The sequence below is a fragment of the Corythoichthys intestinalis genome, chromosome 7 (assembly GCF_030265065.1).
Source record: "Corythoichthys intestinalis isolate RoL2023-P3 chromosome 7, ASM3026506v1, whole genome shotgun sequence".
In the NCBI taxonomy this organism is placed as follows: domain Eukaryota; kingdom Metazoa; phylum Chordata; class Actinopteri; order Syngnathiformes; family Syngnathidae; genus Corythoichthys; species Corythoichthys intestinalis.
Genome location: NC_080401.1, coordinates 46,373,336 through 46,400,373, shown reverse-complemented (window position 1 = coordinate 46,400,373; position 27,038 = coordinate 46,373,336). Strand labels below are relative to the sequence as shown.

General features: G+C 38.3%; 1 protein-coding gene and 1 long non-coding RNA gene across 7 annotated transcripts in view; one reads left to right on the top strand and one right to left on the bottom strand.

Moving 5' to 3' along the window:
- tle2b (TLE family member 2, transcriptional corepressor b) overlaps positions 1-27,038 on the bottom strand; it is a 215,457-nt gene that overhangs the window by 74,339 nt on the left and 114,080 nt on the right. The window lies entirely within an intron of this gene.
- Positions 335-23,609, top strand: LOC130919301 (uncharacterized). Its single transcript, XR_009063937.1, has 3 exons — positions 335-451; positions 4,320-4,393; positions 23,452-23,609. It is a non-coding gene; the product is annotated as an uncharacterized LOC130919301 (long non-coding RNA).

Sequence of the window (27,038 nt, the reverse complement as noted above, 5' to 3'; positions counted from 1 at the left end):
AATTTAACACAGACGAAATCATTCGGCCGATTAGAGTCAAGTATTGCCGAAACAAAATGGTGACGTCACGTACCGTAATGGTTGGCAACGGGTCGCCGCGTACGTTTCTTCAACAGCACGTGGCTGTGTCAATAAGAAAAAAAAATCGGTTTATATATATATATATATATATGTAATATAAACTGTATATATTTCTGTCTCCATCCATGTACCCGTTTATAACGCGCACCATGATTTTACAAGTTGATTTTGGGAGAAAAAAGTGCGCGTTATATTCGGGAAATTACGGTATGTGAATGAGACAGGCAGGCACACGTTATTTTTTAGAGCAAGAGGGGAAGAGAAATGGTTCGTTGCTCCTCGTCCTTCAGATGTCCAGCTGTAGTTTGAAGTCATGTTAATTGAAAAATGTCCTGAGTGTGTTGCTAAGACCCGTGTGCGTCTACAAGAGGTGAGTACACGAACCTTCTTGTACTGTTTAGCCTTTATTGTTGTTGTTTTGGAGGCGTTAATAGTTAGTGCCGGGCGCTAAGCTAATTAGCTAATTTGCTAACGTGTATTTCATATGCAGAACGTGTAAAACCATGATTAAGTACAGCAGTAACACTACAAACATGCGAAATAGTACAGAAATCTGTGAAAACAAAGTACTGGTTAAAAGAAGGCTTATTTCTAAAGACACTTTGTTTCCAGAAAATGTAGAATTCATTTCACCTGTGTAAATTTTATTGTATTGTTGGGTGAAATAAGTACTGCCTTTAAAATGGTTCATATTTTTGCACTTTCTTGTAAAAATAAATAAATAAAAAAGCAGCTTAAGGGCGGGTTTTTGTTGTATGGTCATGTTTCCATCATTCCTGTTGAATCATCAGGATATTTAAAATAAATAATAGACAAAAATTTGTTTGTCTACTATATTAATTAGTAATGTACGATGCATCGATAATCGTGATAACCGTGATCATCGTTCAAGAATCGAATCGTAGCCCCCTGAATCGTAATCGAATCGAATCGTGGGGTGCCTAAGATGGCACACCCCTATTTGACTTGTGTGTGTATTTTTAGCTTGTTAAAAAATTCACCATAAATTTGACTGGTGTATATTGTGTATGTTTTTTCTCCCCCTACTTTTTTAAGGAGACAAACAGAACACAAGACAGCGAAAGCTCAAAACCACTTTAAAACGTTGAACAAAAGTAATGTCACTAAAGTGCAAAACTTGAAATAATCTTTTTCTCTTCCGCATTTGTGTTGCCTGTTCCTCAAATACAAGTAATAACAATATGTATATATATATATATATATATATATATATATATATATATATATATATATATATTTTTTTTTTTTTTTTTTTTTTTTAATCACTCTTACCCATGGAATAATCTACTGAATAACTGGTATACATAATTTTTTAAAAATCACTCTTACCCATGGAATAATCTACTGAATAACTGGTATACATAATAAGAAATAAGAAGAAGTGATCCCTCACTACTTCGCGGCTCAACTTTGGCGTTGTCAGTGCATTGCAGATTTGATATTCTTGTAGTATCTTTTATAAGAAAAATAGTTTTATTAGACCTCACAGCACCATTCGATACAGTCGACCATACAGTCCTTGTATTTCGCTTAGAGAACTTCTTAGGTATCCGGGGTAATGTACTATAATAGCTTAAATCGTACCTGGAACATACTGTAGGACCTTCTCGGTAATGTTTGGGGAATTTTCCTCCTCACAAACTTCTCTGTATTGCGGGGTGCCACAAGGCTCTGTTTTAGGGCCTGTTCTATTTGCACTTTATCTCCGAACCTTTAGGATCAATTATAAAAAAAACTAGTGCAGTCAAATTTATCGCGTTAACGGGAGGTAATTAACTTTTTAAATTCATCACCATTTAACGCATGCACGGAATGACCCGCTCATGCATTGCCTCTAACAGGTTACAATGACGCAGTTTTTTGCACATTGAGAGCTAAGAGGCAGAGAAAGGCAAGTAACACAGGCGTTCATTGGACCGCGCCGTTTATTGGCATAAGCTTCGGCAAATCCTTTACAACAAACGTAAGTATCATTTAGTGAAAGCACAACAAAAATAATATTCTATTCTATGAAGAATTCGGGGATTTAAGCATCTATTCACAAGAATTTTCGCCAGAAAAGCTCTGTTTACGCCAGGCGGCCGCTAGTCTCATTCACTAACAGAGTAGCATTGTACTTCGACAATATACGTAAAATAAACGCTAACTGCAAGGTTTCTTTGCTTTAAGCCAAGAATTGAGACTTATGAATAATTCGGGGATTTATTCACAAGAATTTTCGCCAGAAAAGCTCTGTTTACGTCCGGGTACGCTAGCCTCATTCGCTAACAGTATATAGTGTATAATGATTATAAAGGGCTATTCTATTCTACAATAAGTTGCGATTGTATATAGAATTTATTGATAATCCATTTACATATTATTTATAATTGATTTTGCATGTTTTCCTCAAGGATTAAGTTTGTGATGTTAAATTGAGTGATTTATTAGCTATTGAAAACTTAAAAAGCAGTAAATTAAAAACAAAAAAAACAAAAAAAGTTGCTATTTTGGTCAAAAACATATGTTAAATATTGCTATTGATCCTGAAAATATAGGTGATTTAGCTGCATTTGGTGATTTTTGTGCATCTAGTGTAAAATCTGAGACTTTTATAGCCATTTTAAGTTGTGTTATACTATAAAAGTACTATATACAATAAAAATAATTAATCGGGATTTTATAAGGGAACGACCTTGAAATGTTTGATGCCACTGCTCATGGAGACTCATATATGGCTAAGGTAGGTACCTGTTTTGGTTTTAGGTCGGTAGCAGCTTTGGTTTTGAAAATATTTGAATTTGAAGATTTTGAAAATAGGCCCCCTACGAATCGGCCACGTTTTCCGTGTCATGTCAATCGGTTATGAAGTTTATGGTCTGTTATTTGTGTCCTCTTTTTGGAAATCAAAATCTGATTACCCTAGAATGACGGTGAGCCAGCATGTGTAGTCATTTGTCTTGATGCTCCGGAGTATGCAGGTCAGTTTGCTCAGCGCATCTCTTCAAATTAGTGCGCATGTGGGATACTTCAACGGGCTCAATGGACGAAGGCATTCCGAACGGGCACGCCAAAAAGACAGATATGACAAAAAATAGGCATTGTGCATTAAGGCCTGCAGTATGAACCTGGCCTTAGTTGCATTGGACTGAAACTTGCAGGGTTTAAAGAATGGCAGAAAAAGTAGCGGCTTATAGTTGAAAATGATGGTAATATAAAAATACATATATATATATATATATATATATATATATATAGACAACATTTTTTGTTATTGTAATGGGTAGTAATGTAGTAGTTATATTGAGAATGGAACAACAGATGGAATTTTGTCATATCCCAACACTGTTATTAATCAAAATTGCAGCATGCTGGTAGCAGTGTTGTGCTTTTCTTCAGCTGAAACTAGGGCCTTAGATTAGGTGGGAAAAAAATTCAACAGTTCAAAATAGCAGTTAGTGTTCGCAGAAATCCTTCAGGCTAGATGGCAAAATAATGTCAGGAAAAGGCCAAAAGTTGAAAATGTAATGGTAGTTAATCGAACGCAATTCAAATGGTGGCGGGTGCGTGGTTAATCCAATTTTTGTTTTTATTTCCCCTACTAAAATCATTTTAAAATCTTTCTCTTGCCTGTTATAAGTGGAAATGGAAGAAAAATCCTTGACATGTTTTTTTTAGTCTCTTGTATTTTTTTTTTTTATATTAAAAGAAACTTGGCATTAAGAAACTTGGCATTCAAACAGCAGCGTGCAAACTTTTTACACCCAATGTAAAAATTGACGCTGCACATGTTCCAGATAAATTGTACGCCTGTCAGTTCATTTGTTGATAATATAGTAGACTACATTAGAGAAAGCATATGAAAATGCACTCTGCTGTCCTAAAAACATTTTCACTTTGTGCTCCTGCATATTGCCAGCCAACCTAGTTAGCACCCAGCTGCACACACACACGTGCACACGCACACAAAGCCTCTGCTGTGTGTCTAATTCTATCTGTCTGAGTGCCCTCAGCCTCATTTTGCTCCCTTCCTTACTCAGCCATTCTCTCTTTCCCTCCAACAACTCTCACACGGAGCCATTATTACCCCATTCACCCTCCTCTCCACTGCTCTCCCCTCTCTCGGCTGCTTCTGCCTTCACTCATCTCTCTCTCGTTTGCCCCCCTTTGCTGTTCTCCTTTTTTATTTCTCCATTATCGGCCTCTCTCTTCATTACTTTCTCGCTTTAATTTTCTAGGTCCTCCTCATTCCTGAAGCTGCGGGATGAAGAGAGGAGGAGGGAATGGGGCCGATAAAGAGCACTGAGCTGAGGTTGGAAACACATCCTCGCCACACAAACACACTCATCTGTATGATGAGCCGGCCTGTCAGTCACAACCAATCTAATCGTGGCCGCCATCGCACACAGTTGCAAGGACACTGCCTCATTACATCATACATTTAGTCGTGTGTGTGTCTGGAGTACTGATATGGATTTATGCAAGAGTGAATGCAATATTTAGCAACCTGACTTGGATTTATAATACACAGATATAAGTTTATTTTGAGCCAACTTATCGTAATTTACCGAATATAAGGCGCACCCGTCTATAACGCGCACCCCAAATTTACTTGTAAAATCTAGGGGAAATTATTGTACCCGTGTATAACGCGCACCCTAATTTTAGCACCAATAAATAGAAGAATACAAGAAAACAGAGCTCGTGTACAGATACAGAAATATTTTACTGACTGGTAAAACACAGCTCAAGCATAGCATATTGGTAGTTCAAAACATTACCGTAAACTGACAATATGTACGGTAATTAGGGTTGTTCCGATCATGTTTTTTTGCTCCCGATCCGATCCCTATCGTTTTAGTTTGAGTATCTGCCGATCCCGATATTTCCCGATCCGATTGCTTTTTTTTGCTCCCGATTCAATACCAATCGTTCTCGATAATTTTTCCCGATCATATACATTTTGGCAATGCATTAAGAAAAAAATGAATAAAACTCGGACGAATATATACATTCAACATACAGAACATAAGTACTGTATTTGTTTACTATGACAATAAATCCTCAAGATGGCATTTACATTATTAACATTTTTTCTGTGAGAGGGATCCACGGATAGAAAGACTTGTGACTTTGTATATTGTGACTAAATATTGCCATCTAGTGTATTTGTTGAGCTTTCAGTAAATGATACTGTAGCCATGCCCCAATGCATGACGGGAAGTGGAACCATGACTGTGCGTAGTGCTACCAAATGATATATCTTCTCTGCGTTGGGATATAAAATAAGGTGTTAAGAAAAAGATCAATTGCTACCTAGCTTCCCCACATTGCTTCCCATGATATTTCTAATCGTAGGGAGAGGGATGGTAAGGCTTTATCCAATTAATATATGCCTCCAAAGGCTGCCAAAATTCAATCTACTCATTTTACGCTGCCTTTTATCTAGGTAAAATGGCGCCATTACAGATTGACCGCGACAATGCGTGAGTGGGTCGTGCAACGCATGCATTAATTGCGTTAAATATTTTAACGTGATACATTTGTAAAAAAAAACTTATTACTGCCGTTTTTGGGATAAATTTGATAACCCTACCTTAAGCCTAAACTAAAGACTCTGGATGAGTGTAACATATTATGTCTGTAACGTTAAATACAATTAGAAAACAATTTAATCAAAAAATATATACATATTTTAAAAAACCATGGCCGATATTTTTTTGCCAATTCCGATACTTTGAAAAATGACGTGATCGGACCCGATCGATGACGACTCCAACGGTAATAATATGATTTGACAACTTCTCCAACTTAACAGTATCCAGGATAAATCAAAACAGATGACTTTTCTTTCAAAGGCTGCTGTATAACTTGCTCGTTTCATCATGATGAATAAATGTTTCTTCCATGGATTGATACAGTAAAATAAAAGTGAGGACTAAAGTCGGAAATCGAAAGAGCGCATCGCTGTAGACTGTAACAATAGCAACTATTGTTATTTGTGTTTGAGTTTCTCGAGGGACAGATATAGTTAACGGACACAGGAAGTCTGTGTTGTGTTACGTTTGTTATGGTCCGAGTTGCCGAGTTGCAATAAACGTTGACTCAAATGAGTTCAAGAAACTACACAGACGAAATCATTCGACCGATCAGAGTGAAGTATAACCGAAACAAAATGGTGACGTCGTGTACCGTAATGGTCGGCAACGGATCAGCGCATACGTTTTCTTCAACACAACATGGCTGTGTCAATAAAAATAAAAAAAATCTGTCTTATATATATATGTATTATATTTCTGTCTCCATCCCTGTACCCGTGTATAATGCGCACCCATGATTTTACAAGTTGATTTTGGGGGAAAAAAAGCGCGCGTTATAGTCGGGAAATTACGGTAATTTACTCCTATTTTGAATCAATTACCATTTGAATTTATACCCTTTAATAAAAAAGTATTTTTTTCTAGGTTGCGATTCTAAAAAGAAAAAAATGTCCATTATTGAATAGAAATATTTAATGAAAACTAGGTAATAACAACAAAAAACATATTGCAATACATACATTGCTGGCCAAAAGTATTGTCACCCCTGCAATTCTGTTAGATAATGCATAATTTCTCCCAGAAAATGACTGCAATTACAAATGCTTTGGTAGTAATATCTTCATTTATTTAGCTTGCAATGAAAAAACACAAAAGAGAATTAACAAAAAAAAATTAAATCATTATCATTTTACACAAAACTCCTAAAATGGGACAAAAGTATTGGCACCCTCAGCCTAACACTTGGTAGCACAACCCTTACACGAAATAACTGCGCACAACCGCTTCCGGTATCCATCAATGAGTTTCTTACAATGGCTCTGCTGGAATTTTAGACCATTCTTCTTTGGCCAACTGCTCCAGGTCTCTGAAATTTGAAGGGTGCCATTTTCAGATCTCTCCACAGGTGTTCTATGGGATGCAGGTCTGGACTCATTGCTGGCCACTTCAGAAGTCTCCAGTGCTTTCTCTCAAACCATTTTCTAGTGCTTTTTGAGGTGTGTTTTGGGTCATTGTCCTGCTGAAAGACCCATAACCTCTCAGGGAGACCCAGCTTTCTCACACTGGGCCCTACATTATGCTGCAAAATTTGTTGGTAGTCTTTAGACTTCATAATGCCATGCACACGGCCAAGCAGTCCAGTGCCAGAGGCAGCAAAGCAACCCCAAAACATCAGGGAACCTCCGCCATGTTTGACTGTGGGGACCGTGTTCTTTTCTTTGAAGGCCTCGTTTTTTTCCCCTTGTAAAATCTGTTTCCCCAAAAAGCTCTACTTTTGTCTCATCTGACTAGAGAACATTCTTCCAAAACGTTTTTGGCTTTCTCAGGTAAGTTTTAGCAAACTCCAGCCTTGCGTTTTTATGTCTCTGGGTCAGAAGTGGGGTCTTCCTGGGTATCCAACTAGTCCCTTTTCATTCAGACATCGACGGATAATACGGGTTGACACTGTTGTACCCTTGGACTGCATGACAGCTTGAACTAGTTTGGATGTTAGTCTAGGGTCTTTATCCGCCACCCGCACAATCTTTCGTTGAACTCTCCCGTCAATGTTTCTTTTCCGTCCACATCTAGGGAGGTTGGCCACAGTGCCTTGGGCTTTACACTTATTGATGACATTGCGCACGGTAGACATAGGAACATTCAGGTCTTTTGAGATGGACTTGTAGCCTTGAGATTGCCCATGCTTTTTCACAATCTCGCTTCTCAAGTCCTCAGTTCTTTGGTCTTCTTTCTTTTCTCCATGCTCAATGTGGTGCACACAAGGACACAGGACAAAAGTTCAGTCAACTTTAATCCATTTTAACTTGCTGCAAGTGTGTATTGCCACCACCTGTTGTGTGCCACAGATACGTAACAGGTGCTGTTAGTTACACAAATCAGAGAAGCATCACATGATTTTTCAAAGGGTGCCAATACTTTTGTCCAGCAAATTTTTGGAGTTTTGTGTAAAAGGATGATTTAATTTTTTATTTCATTCTCTTTTGTGTTTTTTCATTGCAAGCAAAATAAATGAAGATATTACTACCAAAGCATTTGTAATTGCAATCATTTTCTGGGTGAAATTGAGCATTATCTGACAGAATTGCGGGGGTGCCAATACTTTTGGCCAGCAGTGTATACAGTAGAATATATTTTTCGTCTGCATTGTTCATTTTTTTTGGCTGGTCTGACTTCTATTTTGAAAACTATGGTTGGAATGAGAAGGGCCAACATGACCTCCATGCATTTTTTTATGTGGGTCTATTCATGAAAAACCCACGATAGTTAATGTTCCTAAAAGAGAGGCTTAGAAATATTAAGGGAAGGAATCCCAATAGACTCTGCTGATTATCTTTTTGATGGTCAGAAGCATACATTTTCACAAGAATGAATTCACCTGCGGCAATATGTTGAGTTGAGAATACGGGAACGCAGAATTGTTTGACTTGGGAACGATAAGAGGCAACACGATGGATAGTGGTTAGCACTTCTGGTTCATAATTCTGAGGTTCTGAGTTTGAATCTTGGCTTTGGGTTTCTTCCACATTCTAAAGATAGGTTTACTGAAGACTATATTGTCCACGTGAATGAGGCATACAATAGAAAGGCAACCAGTCCAGAGAAATTGTGGCAAGTCATTTTCACCTACACTGTGTAAAAAAAAATCCAATGGAAAATAAAGTGGTGGCCTCACATGATGAAAGAAGTTGATAAAGTCAGTTTGGATGGCATGCTGTGTGGGGAAGCGGACCGGGAATGTGAAAATTAAACTGTCAGTTTTTCACACTCGCTTGGTTCTTTGTGCTTTTCAGACAACTTTTATGTCTTTCTGAACTATACTACAGCAAAAAAAATGAAAGAAGGCACAAGGGACTCACATGGTTTCCAGTGTGCACAGCCCATGCTGATTTGCTCTTGATAATGATCTGAACAGAGGCTAACAAAGGGTGCATGTGTTTGAATCAACAACATCTGGGAACGAGAAAGCATTCTCCTATTTGGCAAACACTCTCGCAATCTGGAAACAATTCAATCAGCCAGTTGCCAAAAATTGATTGAAGACACAAAAACGGGGCTGGAGCGACGTCATGTTAGCAACTGTGAAGACTTAAGCTTTGGCAAGGCGAGGCAGGTTTCTTTATACATTGCATAAAATACAAAGGGACATCTGTAAAATTCACTTAAATATATAAATCGTTTAGATTAAAATCGGAATGTTCCCTTGAGTGCATAACGAACGAATGCACACAGAAAATGCATGCAAATGCATTATGCAGGATAAAGAACACACGTGAGGCCAGTCAGAAAAGTTCCAGAACTGGTATCATAAATGATCGGTTGCTTCAGCACGGTATTGGTCATGGTCAAACGGCCCTCAGTTTCCTGCCTCAATTATCACCACTACTAACGCAAATAACAAAGAAAACGACTTAGGATCTCTTAATAGACGAGCTGGGGAAATTCGTAGTTTGATTGAAATATATCGGTAACACTTTACAATAAGGGTCCCTTAATTAAAATTAGTTAATGCATTTTTAGATGATAACTAATGTTTAAGTAACATTACAATAATTATTATAATTGCTTGTCTAACATTTATTCATGTATCAATTAACATGAGTTAATGCATTAGGCAATGCATTAGTTAATGCATAACCAGACAGTAACTAATGGTTTGTTAAAATTAAGAATATATATAGGCCTGTATAGGGTTAGGGTTTAGGATTAGGATTTGTTAACTTAGCATTTATAATTTCTTAGTTAAGGGACACCTGTGCCACACTTTACAATAAGGGTCCAAAAAACATTCAGTAATGGTTAATTAAGGTTAAGTAATACATATGAGGTACGTTCACGTGAAATAATACCATACTTAAGGTTAGGTTAGCACAGTACTTCTCAAATGGTGGGGCGCGCCCCCCCAGGGGGGCGCAGAGCGATGCCAGGGGGGGCGCGAGTGACCTTGGGGAACATTTTTTTTTTTTTTTTTTTGCCGTACTAGAATAAAGTGTACTTGCACATCCACTCCGTGGGTGGCAGTGGCGCTCTCATTTTCAAAGTGCGTGCAGTATTTTTGAAGTAAGCAAGAGCACACGGAAGAGACTCATGCAGAGCTGGACTCACGCAGCGACCCACTGACTTCTTCGGTTCTCACGTGTCCGGCCGAGAAGTGCCGTTTTCGGCTTGGGATCGTCACGACCACCGCCCTCACCTACGGTTCTCCCTCGGCCGCCGAGAATGGGTTTTTTCGGGCCGTTTGCCTTTGACTTTTAATATAGTGGGAAATGAGGAAAGACCACTGTTTACTGAGTCTAAAAATGATTATACCGGAGAAGCCAAATCAGTTAAGACGCCACTTAAAGACATTAGACCTCAATCTCATTGATAAGCCGCTTGATTGTTTTTCAGCGAAAATGTGCCGAATATTGCCAATTGTCACAATCGTCCCGCTTTGTCAGTGTTATATCAGTAAACCAGTGAGCACTGTGGTGAATCAGCGAAAATAAAAACTTTCCTTCTGTCCAAAGACTCCCCCCCCCCTTCTATTCAGTTTTGTTTTTTTTTTTTCGGTCAAATTTTTTGGCATGTTGTCCTGAAGAGTAAATGTTTCTAATCAATTTGAATTTGTTATTATTTACTGATTTTATTACATTTTATTTTTCAGTATCAAATGGTCAAAAATGTACCTTGAGTGTATTTTTACAGTTTGGATGTGACTTTTTTTTTTTTTTTCTAACTTCAGGCAAATTGATGCGCGTTAAGTCTTTTCTGTTACAAGCAACACAATGTTTAAAAAGTTATACTTTATTATAAGTTGATCTATGTTACTTTTTTTCTTTAATAGAAAAAAAAGGACACAATGTTAGGCTGAGGCGTACTTATAATAGTAATATAGACGAATGATACTATTTACAGTGGCGGCAGAGAGTTGGGGGGGGGCGCGAAACATTTACGTCTTCCTTGGGGGGGCGTAACAGAAAATAATTGAGAAGCATTGGGTTAGCAGCACCCAAGGACTCACAGAGCAATGTTTCTCATTTTAAAATAACAATCACTTACTAGTACCGGTATACATTAATAACTATTTATTAATGCACCAATGTATACGTGAATTAATGTTAAGTAATGTATTATATATATTATATATTATAACCTAACCTTAAGTATGGTATTATTTCACTTGAACATACCTCAAAAGTATTACTTAACCTTAATTAACGATTACTGAATGTTTTTCAGACCCTTATTGTAAAGTGTAGCACACATATCCCTTAACTAAGAAATTATAAATGCTTAAGTTCCCACCTCTCAACCTTTATTAACCATTACTGAATGCTTTTTGGACCCTTATTGTAAAGTGCAGCACACGTGTGCCTTAACTAAGAAACTATAAATGCTTAAGTTACCCCCACTTAACCTTTATTAACCATTACTGAATGTTTTTTTGACCCTTATTTTAAAGTGTAGCACATGTGTCCCTTAACTAAGAAATTATAAATGCTTAAGTTAACAAACCCTAACCCTAAACCCGATCCCTATAGAGGCCTATATATTTTATTTTATTTTACCTATATAGTATATATATAGTATACTATATATAGTAACTATAGGTTACTGTCTAGTTATGCATTAACTGATGCATTAACTCATGTTAATTAACATTAATAAATGTTAGATAAGCTATTAATTATTGTAATGTTACTTAAACATTAGTTATTGTCTTAAAATGCATTAACTAATGCATTAACACATGTTAATTAATATATTAATAAATGTTAGATAAGCAATTATATTAATTATTGTCATGTTACTTAAACATGAGTTATTGTCTAAAAATGCAGTAACTAATGTTAATTAAGGGACCCTTATTGTAAAGTGTTACCAATATATCTTTAGCCCGGACTACTTTTAATGTGGCACAACGCGCTGACGTCACGTGCGTACAGAAGACGACAGAGGCGGCAGATATATTTGATTTCAACTATGCATGAATATAGAGGTAATGATGAAGACGAAAAGAAAGGCACAAAAAAAAAAGCAGAAAATGTCAAAAGTGTGGGAGCATTACAAGCTGGACAGCAAGGCGAACACTGTTTCATGTATTTACTGTAAGACAGCCCTTGCATAACACTACAGCACGACCTTCAATGCGCGGTGGAGATTCACCGAAGGCACCCTATTTACTCCGAGAGCGGAGGAGCGATACTCGAGACAAGGTAAAATTAGGTTAATGTAGCGCTTATAAATAAGATTAACGTTGCTGTACCTTGCTAACGTAATGTTAGCCCTGTGGTGGCCTAGGTTATATTAATTATGACTACTGTCAATGCGTGGTTAACGTGTCTTTCATTCAGGCTTAATTTAATCTGTGAAATCACAGCGCTGTAGAATGATGAGGGTGTAAAACAAAAACATAATAAAGCTAACTATCAATTTTAGCTCAGTAGTCATTGATGAATAAAACACCAAGTTGCACTGTCGCCTAATGTGCTCCAATACAGCAGGTATCATACATTTATTTTGAACACTGCTAAAACTCAAAATGCTATCAGGACTTATATTTTAACCTAACCTAAAACTTAACTAGAACTTAAAAAATAAGTTGACACAAACAGATATTCAATTTAAACACGCGGTAAAAACACTTAAGTGATGTGTGTTATCAAGCGAAATCACATTTTCAGGTAAGAAATATATATATATATATATATATATATATATATATATATATATATATATATATATATATTTTAAATAAGAACTAGATGTTTTTTGAGTGAAAGCAGTGAATGTCTTTTTTAGTCACATCTGAGATGCAATTGTTGGCTGTTTTCAACAATGTACATCTAAAATAAAGACATTGATTGTCTAAAAATTGTTCAATGTTTGGCGAAATGTCTTGTGTTCTCATGTATATTTTAAGGCTGTCAAAATTATCGCGTTAACGGGCGGTAATTAATTTTTTAAAATTACTCACGTTAAAATATTTGATGCATTTAACGCACATGCCCCGCTCAAACAGATTAAAATGACAGCACAGTGTCATGTCCACTTGTCACCTGCGTTTTTTGGTGTTTTGTCGCCCTCTGCTGGCGCTTAGGTGCGACTGATTTTATGGGTTTCAGCACCATGAGCATTGTGTAATTATTGACATCAACAATGGCGAGCTACTAGTTTATTTTTTGATTGAAAATTTTACAAATTTTATTAAAACGAAAACATTAAGAGCGGTTTTAACATAAAATTTCTATAACTTGTACTAACATTTATCGTTTAAGAACTACATGTCTTTCTATCCATGGATCACTTTAACAGAATGTTAATAATGTTAATGCCATCTTGTTGATGTATTGTTATAATAAACAAATACAGTACTTATGTACAGTATGTTGAATGTATATCTATGTCTTGTGTCTTATCTTTCCATTCCAACAATAATTTATAGAAAAATATGAAATATTTTATAGATGGTTTGAATTGCGATTAATTTTTAAGCTGTGATTAACTCGATTAAAAATTTTAATTGTTTGACAGCCCTAGTATATTTATAATTGCTCTTTACCTTAAAAAGTTTCATCCGATTACTCAATGTAATTGTCAGTTGAACACTCGATTACTAAAAAATTGGATAGCTACAGCCTCAGTTTAAATTGAAATGTCCCTGATCCGATCACGTCTTTTCCAGGATTCCGAGGTATCGGATCGAGACTTGGTATCGGCAGATCCTCAAAATCAGGTGCAAAAATATGTGATCAGGACATCCTTAGTTTTATGTACACATATTGGGAATGTACATATATATACAGGGGTGCACATAAGTGGTCCGCATGCGCGCATGCGTACTGGACGTAGACAAACGCGCTGGCCCTCAACGGCTTCCATACGCTTTTGCGTACCGATGGCTGACCACTGTATTTGCGGCGGACACGAGAAAATAACTTCTCAAAATGTCGAAGAGGCAGACCACACTGAGTAATTATTTCCGTGTTCCCCCACCCCTGTCAAAAGACAGACAGACGACAGAGACGTCACCGGAGCTACCGAAAAAAAGGACTTTTGCTGAAAAGTGGCTACAGGAGGTACCATGGCTAGAAGCAAATGATGCTCGCACGGAAATGCGGTACAAAATGTGCCGTGAGAATCCCAATGTCGCCGATAAGAGCAGAGCATTTTACGTAGGGTCAAAGAATTTCAGCCGTCCAAACTTTGAAAAGCACGAAAAAAACAGAGCGCACGTGGCAATTAAGCAAACTATCGATGTCAAACAGGACCTCACTCGCCCTATGGACAAGTGGCGGAATAGGGCGGAATAAAGGTAATGAACAGCGACATGCACTGACAAACGTTTTTTGCTCGCATTTTACAAAGCTAAACATGCACGTTCAATGAGGTCTTATGAGGAGGACATCCCACTCTTAAAAAGGCTTGGAGTTAATGTGGGAGCCGCATATGCCCTTTATTTTGAATTGGTGCTTTTATTTCTTTGCATTTCACTTCAAAGTAATGGCAATTTTGTTGTGCCAGTTGATGTTAATCAAGCATTACTTGTTAATATAATTAATTAAAGTTAATTGGCTCTAAGTAAAGCTTGTCATAAATTTATCGCATCAGGCGGGTCGGCTCTCAAGCTCAATGAGGACCAAGTCACATCTCCAGGTCCTCCTCTGAGAACCTGGGCAAAAAAATTATGTGCACCCCTGTATATATATATATTTTTTTTTTAATGTAAAAATCTGCAATGTGGAGATTGAAAGCGGTGGATCGCTTATAACATTTATTTTTAACTTCTGCACTCTAGACAAGTGACCTAATTTGTCACTAATAACAATGTTACCGAAGATTTGCATTTGGGGTAGTAAGAAAAAAAAAAGATTTACTTTTTTCTGCAAACACAACTCCACTTCCTTCATACTTTGTGCTGCTGCACAATACAAGACTACAAGTTCCAACACTATAATAGTGGCAATAATAGCAGCAAAAGATAAAACTTTTTATTTTGTTAGAATGAGGGGATGAATATTAGAGGAGCAGTGTTATGGCGTGAAAGCAGCCAAAAGCCAGCGGGGATTTGCGCTATAATAAAAGTCAGCTCGGCTGAAACCGAGTGTGCGCCGAGCCAGGTGTCACAAACGTGCACGGAGATGCCCGTGCGCAGGCCTGCCAAAGCAAAGTCAACAGGGAGTGCTGGCAAAGGCTGGATGGATGGAGGGATGCGTGGATGGAGGCAGGAATAGATACAAAGAAGAGAGACAGGGGAAAGCGGGGGGGTCAATAAACACCTGAGGGCAGATAGGCTGCCAACTGCAGTGAGAGAGAGAGAGACAAGCCTCAAGTCTATTCCAGATTTTTTTTTCAAGTGTAGGTGAGAAAACAAAAGGTACAGTAACTTTTCAAGGAATTGAAACATTGTTCTATTCTTTTAAAAAATATGTAGGAATAGAATACATTTGTATGAAAACAAAAGAAGTAGAGCCAATCATTAGCTTTAGGACAAGGACACACTGTTCTTGAGATGGTCTACATGCAGTATTAGCGTGCCATAGCCTGAAACATGCAAACACATACACACACTTGCATTTTGTTTGTTAACTGATGATGAATCCATCATAAAAAATACTTATAAAATCTCTGTCTTGTCTATTACAACAAGGATTGGGTGTCGGAGTACCGTACACATATCTCAAAAGAATTGATGCCTCAGTTCATTTTCAAAAGAGAACATTGTGTATGCCTTGGTGTTTTCTGAGTTGTGAAAAAGAGCGACGAGGATGTGAAACAACTTGTCATAGATAGGAATGTCAACTATTCAAGCCAGCAGCGATGCACATGTTAAAATAGGGTCTTCTAAGTCCTTTGTGCCAGCTCGTTCTTGCCAAATGGGATATTCAACTACTTAGTTGGCATGACAGTCGTAGGCGGTCCTTTTGTGGTATGTGTGCGGTGCAATTGACTGTACGGTTTTCAAATACATAAAAACACAACCTTTGTAGCACACGCTGATTGATGCCTTTCACTATCAACCTTGGTCTGTGTGTGTTGGCTAGACATGTGCCGATTACCTGTTTCAAGGTATACCGAGGTATGAAAACTAGGGTTGTCAAATTTATCTTGTTAACGGGCGGTAATTTATTCTTTTAATTAATCACGTTAAAATATTTAACGCATGCGCGTAATGACCCACTCGCGCATTGCCGCAAATAGACTACAATGGCGCCGTTTTACGTATATTGAGACCTAAGAGACAGAGACAAGCGAGTGGAGTGGACACAGGCATTCATCGGGGCTGTGCATTTTATTGGCTAAAGCTTTGGCATCTCTTCCACAACAATTATAACTATTCTGGCGAGCGATTTGGGGAAGAATGACAGAAGATGATCTTTTTCTTAACACCCTGTATTGAACACAACGCAGAGAAGATATACCATTTGCAGCCACCACTGACAGTCATGGTTGCCCAACTTCCCATCATGCATTTGGGCAAACTCTATTCAAACATTTCGTTTAGCTCAACAAATACACTAGATGGCAATATTTAGTCACAATATACAAACTCACATTTATCTTTTAAGAATTACAAGTCTTTCTAGCCGTAGATCCCTTTTACAGAAAGAATGCTAATAATGTTAATGCCATCTTGTGGGTTTATTGTTATAGTAAACAAATACAGTACTTATGTACAGTATGTTAAATGTATATATCCGTCTTGTCTTTTCCATTCCAACAATAATTTACAGAAAAATATGGCATATTTTAGAGATGGTTTGAATTGCGATTAATTACGATTAATTAATTTTTAAGCTGTGATTAATTCGATTAAAATTTTTAATCGTTTGACAGCCTTAATGAAAAGGTCAACGTTTCAAAACTGCAAAAATGTTCCATCATACCCTCCTTCAGGTTTTAGCTATTTTTTTGTGTCCCAAAAATGCATGGACGAATCCCTCGCTTGCAGCTGTAAGGCTCAACCCTCCCCCACCGGTTGCTCAGTGTCAGTGAGTCAGCTGTGCTATATGATGGCTGGCGGACGAGAAACTCCTGAACTTTTCCCCGAAGAAAACGAAATCACTGGAATGGTAATACTTCAGCTAAAGAAAAGTTACAGACAGCCGCGGCGTAGAAGAAGGCCAGCTGACATGTAAAACACGTTTGCTGAGGGTGGCTGCCGAGGAGGCAATACCTCCAATATGATTTTGCATTTATACAAAATTAAAGGTTAGTAAACACTGTCATGAACGTTTCCCACCAGCTACAAGAGTTAACTCCAGCGTGTTTAGTGTGTCTAGCGATGGTAAAACATGTGTCTTTCTCACTCTGGCAACTGTCTGTGTTGAGAAATAGTGTGTGTATAATGTAAATATGATATGGGTCATACACACGTGCTTTTTATGTAAAATAATTCAATTCTTTTTGTTCTGATGGTAATAATGTTGACCAGTGGCTGTGGTTTTAGGCTCGCCTAAAGGACTGCATTTGTTTTAATTTTATTCGGAATATCGTCATTTAAATTAAAAAAAAACAAAAAAACAATTAACATTATACTTACATTCCAATTTGCTAATGTTTTCAAAAATCCTGTTCAATGGAATTTTTGTTTGTTTTTAAACCCAGATATCTCAAAGTAACACATTTTAGCGCTGTAATTGAAATACTGTGATACCGTGAAACAGTGATATTTTGGCTTAAGGTTGTCATACCAGCACATGCATTGGCTTATCCAATGAAATTTAGTGTGGAATCAAGCTGAATAAGTCTACAGGATGCTAACGTTACATGACGCATAAACAAAGAAACTGAGAACGTGCGTGGTATGTTAACGTTAGCTATTAAGAGTTATTCAGATACCTATAGCAAAAAGAACATGCTAACAAGTTTACATTTTTTTTCATTTTCGGCTGGATATTTCACTACTTGCAGCTTGCAATCTGTTGAATATGATTTTCTTTTCGGTGCCATTTTGCTTAGCCCTTCTCAGTTGTTTTTATAAGTTACCACTCATGTTGAAACAGGCCATTAGCGCCCTCTTGCGGTTAAAAGTGAAAATAACATGTGAAATGATATAATGTGGGAATCATTTCACACATATTTCACTCCAGAGTATAAGTCGCATCCCAGGCCAAACTATGTCTTATAGTCCAAAACCTATGATAAATGCAAATACATACTCAACAGATTGTCATTTTGGAAATTAAATTCCAAATGTGTAGGGCTTTTGTGGCGCTCTATTGTAATTACAATTGTCTGTCTGTCAATTTCCTTAAGCATATTAGACTTTTCCAACCTGGTCACCGTGCTATTATGCTGTGTTTGAAAGGTCATGCGTAGTGGCAGATTGTCATGATTTTGTCAAACATGAAAGAAGTCACACACACACACACACACACACACACCACAACGTGGCCTGATGGACCAGCATCACACCCAGAACGGAAAAGCTCCACTGAGCTTACTTTACTATCTCTAGTGTCTCCCCTGCTTACTCGCTGCCCACGCTGTGCAAATTTTACACATGCCTGTCATGTTTAAGGTGGCTGTCAAAATGGATTCTTGGAAAAGTTGAGCAGGCGGAAAGAAAAGTAAGACACTGGGGAGCAAAGGTAGAGGAAATTGAAAAGTAACTGAATAGCTAACGATAATGTATAGTAGTTAATGGTAGGGGTGTGACAATATATTGAAAAGGTGATATATCGCGATACTTTGTAGCCCAAAAGGTCATCAATATGCTCTCATTATGGTTTTAAAAAAATCACTGTTTGAAATTAAAAGATAAAGGAACCAACGGGTGGCACTGGCTGCGATTGATGGCGCGATATATCCAATTCATTTTGACTTCATCGGACGTCTGACGCAGTCATCGGCACTGAAACCGGAGCATTCACAGTCTTTTGTGGGCATTTATAGGTTACTTCCTGTTGATTTTGAGTCACTTCCTATAAGAGCTGAAAGAATTAAAGGAATAATTTGAGTAACTCGATTTAAAAAATTGATCAAAGCATTTTCTCCGCACCGAGGAATCTTTTAATTTTGCTAGCTGTAAGCATGACGTTTTGCCCGGACTACTTTTAATGCGGCAAAACGCGCAGACGTCATGTGCATAGAGGAAGAAGGGAGAGGCGGCGGACATATTTGATTTCAACAATTCATGAATACAGAGGTAAACAACGAAGAAGTCGAAGAAAGCAAAGACAATGGCACAAAGAAAAAGCAGAAAATGTCAACAGTTTGGGAGCATTTCAAGCTGGAGACCAAGGCGAACACTGTTTCATGTATTCGCTGTAAAGCCTGAGATATGCTTCTGCGTTGTGGTGACGGCGTAGCGATTGCGGCATCAATGAGCATTTGATTGTTCTGCGGCAAGGGTACGCATTGCTCTGTAATTCACTGCCAAGCCACTAGAAGGGTGTGGCGTTGTGTTTGTTCGCTTTTGGGGGACTCTTGCCGACTTCTTCTATTTTTCTTTCGGTTACACAACAATGCCATCGGAAATAGAACGCCTGAATGTGGATCTTCAGCTCATTAACATTGAACAATAAATGTTGATCGGACAAATGTTGAGGCGCAGGCGACGCAGAAGACTGGTGCGGAGGTGGTCGCAAGAATGTTTGTAAATGGACGTGATTTCGCGCTGAACCAGAAACAACAGTCTTAGCGGACCAATCACAGTCCATTTGCATCACCACGCATTGACGCGACGCGTAGTTAGAATTTTGTTTAGCTGCACGTCAGGCTATGGCTGAGGGTCCCAAATATGGTCTGCCTTGACGGTGTCGGTCTGCCGCAGAAGCATAACATAACACTACTCCTGCCTGGCCCCGCCGGAGCTTCTGCACCCCGGCTGAACTCCGCTATTGATGACCACCCATTCCCCGAAACCCGCCCGGGCGTCACCGCTCGACCCGCCCGCCTAGCCCCTGCTCCACCAAAGACACCACGTTTACTCTGAAAGCAGAGGAGCGATACTTGGGACAAGGTCAAATTAAGTTAACAAAGCGCTAATAAATAAGATTAACGTTAATGTACCTTGCTAACTTAACGTTAGCCCTGCGGAGGGCTGGGTATTTATTCATTATGACTACTGTCGATGCGTGGCTAACGTGTCTTTCATACAGGCTTTATTTAATCTGTAAAAACACAGCGCTGTAGAGTGATGAGGGTGTAAAATAAAAACAAATAAAGCTTTCAATTTTAGTTCGGTAGTTATTGAGAGCTAAAACACCAAGTAGCACTGGTCCCTAATGTGCTCCAACACAGCATGTATATTACATTTATTTTGAACACTGCAAAATCTCAAAATCCAATCAGTATGGACAATGTAGACCTAAACTTAAAACCTAACGAGAATTTAAAATAGCTTGACACCAATGGAAATTCAATTGAACCACGTGGGAAAAACACAACTTTTAAGTGATGTGTGTTATCAAGCGTAATGACATTTTAGGTAAGAAATAAGATTTTAAAAAAAAAATATCTTATTTAAGATTTTAAGTTTTTTGAGTGAAAGCAGCGAATTTGTTGTTGTTGTTGTTTTTTTTTAGTCATATCTGTTGCTAAAATAGACATTGTCTAAAAATGGTTCAATATTAGGTGAAATGTCTTGTTTTCTCATGTGTATTTATAGTTGCTTTTTACCTAAAAAATGTTTTACTAGAGGTGGGAATCTTTGGGCACCTTAAGATTTGATTACAATTCAGAGGCTACGATTCGATTATAAATCGATTATTGATGCACCCCCCGCCCCCTCACAATTAGCTGCTTTTAATGTTTTGTACATTAGTAACAAGAATTTTATAAAAATCCTCTCAGGCTTAAATAAACCACTATTTCAGTATCAAGTTAACAGTTCAAAACAGTAAATAAAATACTGAAGTCCCCATTCTGTATCAACAGCTTTAAACTACAATTAATTAATATTGTGAATCAACCAGTAAGTTGTTAAAATTGCTCCCGTTATTCCATAATGTCCCTTTTGTCTACTTAGATTCAAGTCAAGATTTTGCCGATTTTGGAGTAATTTAGATATATAGTTAATTAGGTTCGTTTGGAAGGCTCGCTACAACAGCCTTTCAGGGAAGTCTACTGCTTTAAGATGGCGGCTGTTTACGAACTAACGCCGGCAAGTCTGTCAGTTTGCATCTAGTTTTCTATACATGTGCTGCTAATGCCGCCGAGTCTGTCATTTCGCATCTAGTTCTTTATACATGTGCTATTTACCGTAGCATTATGTGGACTCAGTTTGTAGCGGCTGTCGGCAGCAGTCAGGTATTATTGTTTTTTTATCTAGCGGCATGAGTTGAGCCAGAGCCGTGAGTTGAGCATTGTCATTACCAGGGTAATGGAGAGGGGCAATGACAAGCATGATGTTTACTCCTGGTCCGTTCCTCATTGCATCCCGAAGACCGCGCTGACTGTGTTTTAGTTCCGCTTTACCATGCATATTTCAATAATCGGAATTTGGATGTTTGTAAATCGTTCTCGAATCTTTCACGGCCGAATCGCAAATAATTTAAGAATCGGAAATTTTGCACACCTATAGCTGCAACTAGGGTTCTTCCGATCATGTTTTTTTGCTCCCGATCCGATCCCGATCGTTTTAGTTTGAGTATCTGCCGATCCCGATATTTCCCGATCCGATTGCTTTTTTTTTGCTCCCGATTCAATTCCAATCATTCCCGATAATTTTTCCCGATCATATACATTTTGCCAATGCAGTAAGAAAAAAATGAATAAAACTCGGACGAATATATACATTCAACATACAGTACATACTGTAAGTACTGTATTTGTTTATTATGACAATAAATCCTCAAGATGGCATTTACATTATTAACATTCTTTCTGTGAGAGGGATCCACAGATAGAAATACTTGTAATTCTTAAAGGATAAATGTGACTTTGTATATTGTGACTAAATATTACCATCTAGTGTATTTGTTGAGCTTTCAGTAAATTATACTGTAGCCATTTAACTGTTCTGCCCCAAATGCATGATGGGAAGTGCAACCATGACTGTGCGTAGTGGCACCAATTGATGTATCTTCTCTGCATTGGGAAATAACATAGGGTGTAAAGAAAAAGATCAACTACTACTTTTCTTCCCCACATTGCTTTCCCACGATATTTCTAATTGTTGAGAGAGGGATTTTAAGGCTTTAGCCAATTTAAATAAGGCTCCAAAAGACTGCCAAAATTCACTCTACTCATTTTACGCTGCCTTTTAGCTCTATATATAGGTAAATCGGCGCCATTATAGATTGAACGTGACAATGCGTGAGTGGGTTGTGCAGCGCATGCGTTAATTGCGTTAAGTATTTTAACGTGATTAATTTTAAAAAATTACCGCCGTTAACACGATAAATTTGACAGCCCCTACTTTAAGCCAAAACTAAAGACTCTGGATGAGTGTAAGACATTTTGTCTGTAACGTTAAATACAATTAGAAAACGACTTAATTAAAAAACATATATATATATATTAAAAAAAAGGCATGTCCGATATTTTTTTGCCGATTCCGATACTTTGAAAATGACGTGATCGGAGCCGATCGATCAGGACATCTTTAGCTGCAACCCTACTTCCTATTCATTTGGGGACATTCTTGAGTCACTTCCTTCTCAGTAACTCAAAATCAACAGGAAGTGACTCGTAAATGCCGCAAAAGGTAAAGAAGGTGACCAAAAATTAACAGGAAGTGATGTGAAATGCCCCAAAATTAACTCTTTGCCTGAGAATTTGCTGCCACTGATGGCCATAGACGTCCAATCCGTTTGAAGTGGGAGGGATGGCAGCGAATGAACGCATGTTCATTCGCTGCCACCCTCCCAGTTCAAATGGATTGGATGTCTACTGGTGATAAACTCATTCCAATTCACAGCAGAAGGATACAAATAACTTCTTTTTTTTGTGTGTATTGGATGTTTTGTAGGGTATCCTACAATGATTTCCTGACCCAATGAATGATGAGTATGAAATGTGTTTAAACATTTGAACCAAAATGATATGAACATATTCCTTACAACGATCAGTACTCACAAACAAAGTCACTTCATTCATCTAGTCAGGCTGCATTTGAAGATTTTTCTCAGGTGTCACTTCAGGGACTTCCTTTGATAGATCAGTTATGTGTTTGGAACGCCACGGTGACAGCGACAAACAGCGTTTGCATTTATCTTGCCAATAAACTGGCTGCGTTTAAACATCGTTAGCATCCTGTGCCAGCAACTTGGTGCCCGGTGGGTTTAGGACCTGCCATCAAGGAAAGGCCATTGTCGACTTATTCAACGTAAATGGGAAGTGAGTTTTTCATCCCACTCACTCACTGAAAAATCACTAACATCACTTCTATTTCTGCCACAAGCTGCTCTCCTCCCGGTGATCGACTGCTGCTGCTAACGCTGTTGACCCTGCAGGAGCTGAGGCTTGTTCTGACGGCTACCTTTTACTTGCCTTCCAAAGGAAAAAAAACTATCCCAAAAAATGCCAAATCAATCTGAGGAAAGTGTAAGAATAGATTGCAGTGTGGAGAAATAAAAAGAGGTCTTGGCAAGAGATCTCTAGTGTTTTTCCAGTATGTCATTCGGTCTCTGCAAATGTCATGGCTGGCTGTCTATTAAGAACCAATGTCATCTCTTGGATTCATTAAAATACTGCTACACAACATTTTCTCAGGTTTACGTGACTGGTTTGGATTTGGATTGTTTTGGCTAAAAATTGATAATGCAAATACTGTAGTTACTGGTTTAACGCTGCGTTAGCATTGGTTCATAATCAGGGAATAGGCGAGTTAGGCGGTTGCCTAGGGTGCCTAATAGTGGTGGGGGCGCCAAATTGCTTTGAAGGAAAAATATCTTGAAAGAAATTTCTCACACTACGTTTCCAGAATGTTTTCTAACATATCAAGAACATATACAGTGCTGGCCAAAAGTATTGGCACCCCAGCAATCATGTCAGATAATGCTCCAAAAATGGGCTGGACAAAAGTATTGGCACCCTCAGCCTAATGCTTGGTAGCACAACCTTTAGACAAAATAACTGTGAACAACCGCTTCCGGTATCCATCAATGAGTTTCTTACAATGCTCTGCTGGAATTTTAGACCATTCATCTTTGGCCAGCTGCTCCAGGTCTCTGAGATTTGAAGGGTGCCTTCACCAAATTGCCATTTTCAGATCTCTCCACAGTATACAGGTCTGGACTCATTTCTGGCCACTTATGAGGTCTCCAGTGCTTTCTCTCAAACCCTTTACTAGTGCTTTTTGAAGTGTGTTTTGGGTCATTGTGATGCTGGAAGACCCATGACCTCTGAGGGAGACCCAGCTTTCTCACACTGGGCCCTACATTATGCTGCGAAATTTGTTGGTAGTCTTTAGGCTTCATTATGCCATGCGCACGATAAAGCCGTCCAGTTCTAGAGGCAGCAAAGCAACCCTATAACATCAGGTAACCTCCGCCATGTTTGACTGTGGGATCGTGTTTTTTCCTTTGAAGGCCTCGTTTTTTCCCCTGTAAACTCTTTTTCCCGAAATGCTCTACTTTTCTCTCATCTGACCAGAGAACATTCTTCCTAAACGTGTGTGGCTTTCTCAGGTAAGTTTTGGCACACTCCAGCCTGGCTTTTTTATGTTTCTGGGTCAGAAGTGGGGTCTTCCTGGGTATCCTACCATAGAGTCCCTTTTCATTCAGACGCCGACGGATAGTACGGGTTAACACTGTTGTATCCTCAGACTGCAGGACAGCTTGAACTTGATGGATGTTAGTCGAGGTTCTTTATCCACCATCCACACAATCTTTCGTTGAAATCTATTTTTTTTTTCTCCGTCCACATCTAGGGAGGTTAGCCACAGTGACATGGGCTTTACACTTACTGATTACACTGCGCACGGTAGACACAGGAACATTCAGGTCTTTGGAAATGGACTTGTAGCCTTGAGATTGCCCATGCTTTCTCACAATTGTGCTTGTCAAATCCTCAGACAGTTCTTTGGTCTTCTTTGCTCAATGCTGAATGTGGCACACGCAAGGACACAGGACAGAGGTTGAGTCAACTTTAATCCGTTTTAACTGGCTGCAAGTATAACGTGGTTATTGCCACCACCTGTTATGTGCCACAGGTAAGTAACAGGTGCTGTTACTTACACAAATTAGAGACACATCACATGATTTTTCAAAGGGTGCCAATACTTTTGTCCAGCCCATTTTTTGAGTTTTGTGTAAAATGTAGGGCTGTCAAACGATTAAAATTTTTAATCGAGTTAATTACAGCTTAAAAATTAATTAATCGTAATTAATCGCAATTAATCGCAATTCAAACCATATGCCATATTTTTTTGTAAATTATTGTTGGAATGGAAAGATAAGGCAAGATGGATATATGCATTCAACATGTGGTACATAAGGACTGTATTTGTTTATTATAACAATAAATCAACAAGATGGCATTAACATTATTAACATTCTGTTAAAGCGATCCATGGATAGAAAGACTTGTAGTTCTTAAAAGAAAAATGTTAGTACGAGTTATAGAAATTTTGTGTTAAAACCCCTCTTAATGTTTTCGTTCTAATAAAATTCGTAAATCAAAAAATAAACTAGTATCCCGCCATTGTTGATGTCAATAAATACTTACACAATGCTCATGGGTGCTGAAGCCTATAAAATCAGTCGCACCCAAGCGCCAGCAGAGGGCGGCAAAACTCCATAAAACACAACAAGTATGCGTTTCACTGTACTGTCATTTAAATCTGTATGAGCGGGGCATCTGCGTTAATTGCGTCAAATATTTTAACGTGATTAATTTTTAAAAATTAATTAACGCCCGTTAACGCGATAATCTTGACAGCCCTAGTAAAATGAAAATGATCCCCCCCCCCCCCCCCCCCCATTCTCTTTTGTGTTTTTTCATTGCAAGCAAAATAAATGAAGATATTACTACCAAAGCATTTGTAATTGCAATCATTTTCTGGGAGAAATTGAGCATTATCTGACAGAATTGCAGGGGTGCCAATACTTTTGGCCAGCAGTGTAAATAGGCAACATATTAAAAAAATGTCATTTCCAACCTGGATTATATTAGTCACCAGCTATTTTGTGGCACATATGAGGCAGGGAGGAACAGCCCATGCCCACAGTTTGTAAGCTGTCTACTTCACGAAAAAGGACAAATAAAAGTCGAAAGGAATAGAAGAAGAAAAATGGCAGGTGATTAAGGCAACACTTGGTAACTTTTCAATTATGGTTGATTTTAGCGACGCCGGTGGACAAAAGCGGTGGAGTTCTGCTTCACATTGCCTTGGGCACCTAGTCACACCTGTTCACAATCAACAACATTGTGCTGTGACTTTACTAAAATTTCGGGTTACTCCATCATAAACTGTGTGAGTAGATTGAACCTTTGCCAATTCCTGATTTTCTTCTGTTGAACATAAACAATTCACTGAGGGGAAAAAAATGCCCATTTTCTCCTAGCGTCACCAATGAATGATTTTGTTCTTTTCATCTGTGGTAGTTGCAACATGCTTTATACGTAGCACTGGGGAACACAAAGGGAACAAAAATTTTGTTGGGTTGGTTCTGACAGCCTGCCCGTAGTTAGCTCGGATAGGCTCCAGCACCTCCGCGACCCTCGTGAGGAAAAGCGGCATGAAAAATCAATGAATGAATGAATGGATGAATGGTTCTGACAGCTGTTTTTAGCTCATTTGTAGGTGCGAATTCCATAACTTATCTGTTTTTCCCTATCACAAGCAGTTTTGAACAATAAGATTCCCGTTTCCTTGTCAACCTGTGAGTCACGAAAAGACAAGGGTGTCAAATAGTGCTGCAACGATTAATTGATTAACTCGAGTATTTGATTGGAAAAAAAAATATTCGAATTTTGCTGCTTCGAGTATTCGTTTAATTAAAGTGGCGTTGTAATGGCTTGTTTTGAAAGTGTTTGCATTTAGTT